The sequence below is a fragment of the Dasypus novemcinctus genome, chromosome 4 (assembly GCF_030445035.2).
Source record: "Dasypus novemcinctus isolate mDasNov1 chromosome 4, mDasNov1.1.hap2, whole genome shotgun sequence".
Classification (NCBI taxonomy): domain Eukaryota; kingdom Metazoa; phylum Chordata; class Mammalia; order Cingulata; family Dasypodidae; genus Dasypus; species Dasypus novemcinctus.
The window spans coordinates 96,717,756-96,723,889 of NC_080676.1; the positions used below are offsets into that span (position 1 = coordinate 96,717,756).

At 43.1% G+C, this 6,134-nt stretch overlaps 1 pseudogene; it reads right to left on the reverse strand.

Annotated features, from left to right (window-relative positions):
- Nucleotides 1-2,767: 2,767 nt before the first annotated feature.
- Nucleotides 2,768-3,529, reverse strand: LOC101420074 (ferritin light chain pseudogene; annotated as a pseudogene).
- Between the last annotated feature and the right edge of the window lie 2,605 nt (nucleotides 3,530-6,134).

Genomic DNA, 6,134 nt, shown 5'->3' on the forward strand with positions numbered 1-6,134 from the left:
GGTTGCTGCCATTTTTGTTTTTGTACCACCAAGGTAGTTATGACAGTTCTCTAGGGCTGTCTCCTCATCTCTAACATATTCAGTTTGAAGTAACTCTTTCACATCTAAATCTATACAGTGAAAAAAATACCCTATGTCAACTACACAACCGCTTCATCAAGACTGAAAACAATCACACCTTACATGATTTTAGGTCACAGTTTTTTTATTTCCTTACCACCAGCAGACTGAGGGGGCTATTTTAACGAGTTGTAAACAACGAAGTCTGATTGCTGCTACCCTCATGAAAAATAATCCAGCAGCGCTCTGTGGGAAGCCCTTCAGACAAGGGCACACTTTCAGCTGAACTTCAGCAACGCAGGAATTTGGAAGCCAACACAAATGAAGCAGAATTGCCGGGAGACTTTTGCTCCTGCTCTCTGCTTGGCAACACTGCTGACTTCGGTATGTTATTAGGGAGATTAACTTTAAGCATTTACTGGTTTCATTCTAAGCAAGAGAGCATGACCTTTTGTTGCCATCAGGGCAGGAAGCAGGTCTGCTATAAATCCTTAAGTGTTAAAGTCTGGGGGACTAGAGATAAGCAGCTGCTGAGGGTCTTGCCTTCTGTCCTTTTATCTAAAGATATCCACAGCATATACTACGAAACCAGCCCACTTGAAGAAACCTTTAAAGCCCAAGTGCTCAGTGTGAACTTAGCTGGGGCTTTACCGATGATCTATTTTCATAGAGGAGTAGAGCTGGAAAGGCTCTCAAGAGGTCATCCTATTCACTTTCCTGACCTCCTTGCGTTGTCTTATCTTAAGAGATGTGCAGACCATACGCATCCATCTCCAAGCCTGCCTGGACTTTCGTCTAAAAGCTACTGCTCTTGGTCCTGCTGTAACATTTCTTATAACTGTAAAGTGGGGGCTCAAAGCACTCAGCTACTGTTTTGTTTCATAATTTTTTTAATTAGAGAAGTTGTAGGTTTACGGAAAAATCAGATAAAAAAATACAGCGTTCCCATCTACCCCTGTTGTTGGCATTTTGCATTAGTGAGGTACCTTTGTTACAATTGATGAAAGAATATTACATCAATTACAGAGTTTACATTAGGTGTATTTTCCCATATATTAACACCCTATTATTAACACCTTGCTTTAGTGTGGTACGTCTGTTATAATTCATGAAAGAACATTTTTTATACTTGTATTATTAACTATAGCCCATCATTTACAATAGGGTTCACTGTGGTGTTATACACTTCTGTTTTATCTTCTAATTTTTATTCTAGCAACATATTATGACTAAAATTTCCCCTTTTAATTTAGTGATGTTAATTGTACTCACAATATTGTGCTATAATCACTCCCATCCATTTCCAAAGCTTTACAAGCTAAGATGTAATTTTGACATATTGCCATACTATCCAACATTCTGGTCCTCTTGAAATCATTTATGTTGTCTACTTAGTCAGGGTTAAGTTTCCCTTAGGTTAAACTATACAGGCTGGCTACCTATAATTTAAATGATATCAGAGAGTGTTCAAAATGTAGCTCACACCGTGAAAGCAGCAAAGTGCCAGCTAGAGTCCCATGCTGCTTTTTGCCAGTGCAACTTCCACTGCTGAGGGCCCAAAGGCAATTGCTTCACTCAAAAATATCTACTTTAGGGACTTACAGTCTAATGGAGTACATGCATGATCCCAACAAAATTTTCAACACTAAGAATCTTTATTGGTAAACATTAATACTATTATTAGAAGCCAATTGTTGTAAATTCTAACTCTTTTATTCCTTTTACATTTGAATGTGGGCGTGGGCGGAGGAGAATGTTTTGAAATTGTTTGAATGGAAAAATACATTACAGTTCTGTATATTTAATGATTCTTTCGGTGACAGTGGAAAAAAATCATTGACTTATTTTCCTTATCCATAAGGAAGAATGAAAACACTATCTCTCATTTATTTAATGAACTGGGGAAAATTAACGATTATACAATATCAACTAATAATGTAATGAAAGTAACATTTTTTTGACCACTGTGCCTGAGTGCTAATGTGTGGCTAGTGATCCTGCGTTTAAGTAAAGCAAGCAGGCATTTTTGGAGAGATAGTCATGTCCCCATTTACCCTGCCCCCACCCCCAATTAATCAGCATGCAGCAAATCTGCTCTTTAGTCAGTGTTAAAATTGTGGCAGCCTGCTGTGCCTGCTGTCTTTACACAGCAGTTACAGTGCTAGAAGAAGACATTATTATCAATCTCTAGATGCTGAAGCAGTGACAGCCCCCCCAAAAGGGAGTAAATCAGAGGAAATGGAAGAAAAAGACAGGGAGAAAACTGCACAGAGAGAAGGGAGCTGAAAAAAGCAAGTGGCAGAGATAAAACAAAAGCTCTAGAGGAGAATAAAGATATTAAAAGGACAGAGAAAGCATGGCACCAAAAATTCACTGCTGGATCGTATTTTATTTTCAACAGGCACATTTGGCAGATTGAGCATATTTGATTAGCATGGATAAATAAAACTCACAGAATTTGGGAAGCAGGATGTGAGCTGCTAATTTATTTCCTCCTATTAGAGGTTTGAGATGAAAGTAGGACTAGTTTCAAGGAAAAAAATATAAAGTAGGACAAGGTCATTTCAGCGAATCTTCCAGTCATTCCCGTTTAATTCAACATGTATTCATTGAGTGCCTACTCAGTGTCCAGTACCATTTAGGGTTATGGAAATGAGACACAGCCCTTGTCTCACAGAGTCAAAGTCTGGTGGTCTGATGGCACACCTTTTTTTTTTTTTTTTTTGGCTGCAAAAAGCTTTACTGTTTACACTTGGTTCAGGGCTTGTTAGAGGGCTACAAGATGGCAGTTAGAAAGATGCCTCCTGGCTGGAGGGGCCCAGGCAGAAGCCTGCATGCTGGGGAATGGAGCCCTCCCCCACGGCCTCTGGGCTCCGGAGGCTCCTAGGCGTGCTTGAGGGTGAGCCTTTCAAAGAGATCCTCACCCAGCCCGGCCTGCGGGCCAGCAAGCCTGCGGAGGCTGGTCAGGTGGTCGCCTATCTTGTTGACCAGTTTCACCCCCTCATCTAGGAAATGGTTCTCCAGGAAGTCACAGACATGGGGGTCTGTGTTGGCAGATCCCAGGGCATGCAGATCCACAAGGGCCTGGTTCAGGGACTTCTCCAGGACCAGGGCAGCTTCGGGGTGGCATCCAGGGTATTACTCCACTCATCTCTGGAAGGCTTCTGCGTGTCCTGGAAGAGGGTGCGGCCGCCGTGCTGATTTTGCATCTTCAGGAGATGCTCGGCGCCCTCGCGCTTCTCCTTCGCCAACTCGCGGAAGAAGTGGTCCATGCCCTTCAGGGCCACATCGTCGCAGTCAAAATAGTAGCCCAGAGAGGGGTAGGTGTAGGAGGCCTGCAGCTGCAGGTTGACCAGGCGGTTCACAGAGGCCTCCACGTCGGCGGAATAATGCTGACGGATCTGGGAGTTCATGATTGGTCGACAGTGAGGAGGTAACCACCGAAAAGCGGTGTTAGCTGGTCCCGGCAGCGGGGGATGGCCGAGAAGTTGGAACCGGAGGTTGCAACTGGAGAAGCAGTTGCAAGGTCGTCGAGGCCGAGAAGGTGTGGGGAAGAGTCCCCGGGTCTGTTCCATTCAAACACTGTTGAAGCAAGAGAAAGATGTGCGGGACCGCGAGGCGCACTCGGCACACCTTCTTAACTAACTTAAATGGAACATGTCAGGTCTCTACCTAGAAGGGTGAGCAGCAGCCTCTTGCCTAGTGCTGGCACGTACCACAGAGGCTGAGTCCTCTCGGGATGTTTTGTTTTATAATTTTTTGCCCCCCCCTCCTCCATGCTATAAGACCTTTTATACCTCACTAATTATTTATTTATTTATTTACTTATTTATTTATTTCTCTCCCCTGCCCCTCCCCCCCTTCTGTTCTCTGTGTCTATTTGCTGCGTCTTCTTTGCCAGCTTCTGTTGTTGTCAGCGGCCCGGGAATCTGTGTTTCTTTTTGTTGCATCATCTTGTTGTGTCAGCTCTCCGTGTGGGCCGCACCATTCCTGGGCAGGCTGCACCTTCCTCCCCGCTGGGGGGGCTCTCCCTATGGGGTGCACTCCTTGCACGTGGGGCTCCCCTACGCGGGGGACACCCCTGCATGGCAGGGCACTCCTTGCGCGCATCAGCACTGCGCATGGGCCAGCTCCACACAGGTCAAGGAGGCCCAGGGTTTGAACTGCGGACCTCCCATATGGTAGAGGGACGCCCTAACCACTGGGCCAAGTCCCAGTGGTATACCTCACTATACTTCCTGTATACCTCACTATTTTGACAATGTCCTGTTCTCTGGAAAATTTTTCTTTTTCTCAGTGCCCATGTCTAAGAACTTTCCTAGCCATTTTTGCAGACCCCTTGCCTCCTGGCTGGAGGGGCCCAGGCAGCAGCCTGCATGCTGGGGGAATAGAGCCCTCCCCCACATAAAAGAAACCGTGTAATATGTATGATCGAGGAATCAAACCATATGCACTTGGGAGTCAGGCAGCATACATTCAAATCACAGGCCCTCCTCTTTCTTCCATCATGATCTTTTACAAACTACTTGTCATCTCTAAGTATTACCTCTAAATAATGATTAAAATTTTACTTATGGGGAGTGGAATGTAGCTCTAGTGCTTCGTTTCCTGCTTCCCATATGAGAGGTCCCAGGTTCAATTCCTGATGCCTCCTAAAATCAAAAAAACACACAAGCAGCAAACAAATGGAAGAACCAGCTGAGGGAAGCTGATGTGGATCAGTGCTTGAGCACTGGCTTCCCACATATGAGGTCCCAGTTTCAATCCCCATCCCCGGTACCTCAAAAAAGTAATAATTTTACCTAGTATTGTTGAGAGGTTTAAATGAGCCTATAGTGAGCACTGCAAATTGTAGCTATTTTTTTCTATTTTTTGAGGTACACCATGCCTACCTCATAATTTCTGACTGCATGTCAGCCATTTGGATGAGCAATTGTGGATAGTCTTAAAGATAATATTTTTCTCCAGGGAACATTTAAACAGTGTTTCAAAGGCAAATGGAGTTCAGGAAGATCGCTTATTCTTTGAAGGCTGGTTTTAGTTTTTGTTAGATCTGTCTTATTTGAGTGTTAATCTTAATGCTAGGGCATGACTCTTCAGGGCTTCAAGAGAATGCCTCCATTATTTTTCAGACTCCTCTAATTTGACAGGGCTTGAGCTTTAATCTACATGTCCCCAAAATAGTACTGAAATTTCTGCTCAGTTCTTTCACTCCAGGCTGCTGCTATCTTCTCTTCTTGGTTTTGTGAACTCTTTCTCCAAGATTGTTCAGTTTCACTGCCTTGAGGAGAAATTATACGTGTATTTGTTCCCTCCTGGCCTTTATTCCTCCTTTTTTCTCTGGGTTTCAACCCTCTGAGATCCCTAACCTCTGTATCCTCAACCCAGCTACCGATGCTTTTTGTTTAAATTCAATTCCTTGACCTACAGTCAGCTAAAAAAGTCTCTTCAGCTCTTAATGAAACAAGGAGATACCCCATGTGTTTCTCATCTTAGTTTTGCTTAATTGTTCCTCAACAGTATCATCAAATGTGTGCATGTATCTACTGTACATATGCACACACATATATGTTCAAATATAAATATTCAAATACATGTTCAAATATATATATACACACATTCCAATACTTAAAAAAAATTAGCCAGTGGGTTGGAACAATATCAATTACTCTACAGCACAGGTACCTCCAAAATATTATTTTTAATATATTAATGTGATTTCTCCCAGATTGGATTTAAAGTTTAACAGTAGGTAGCCTCTACTGCCTGCATCTAATGGAGCCAATGAGTATGGATTTCCAATATTATGCTGATCTACAGGGAAATTCTTGGTGCTTCTGGGGATGTTTTAGATTGATATGACCACAGGGCTAGTGCTCAGGTGAGATGTGCATGAAATAGTCTCTCTGTGATCATACAGCTAAGGTTTGAGAAGGTGTCCAGTGAGAGAAAGAATGAACAAATAGGGTTGGCAAAATGTAGGAAAGTCGTGGCTATGTGGAAAATGCGTATCATATAATGGCCATGGAATTAATTAAACATTTATAAAATACCCATGTGTTAAGTACTACACT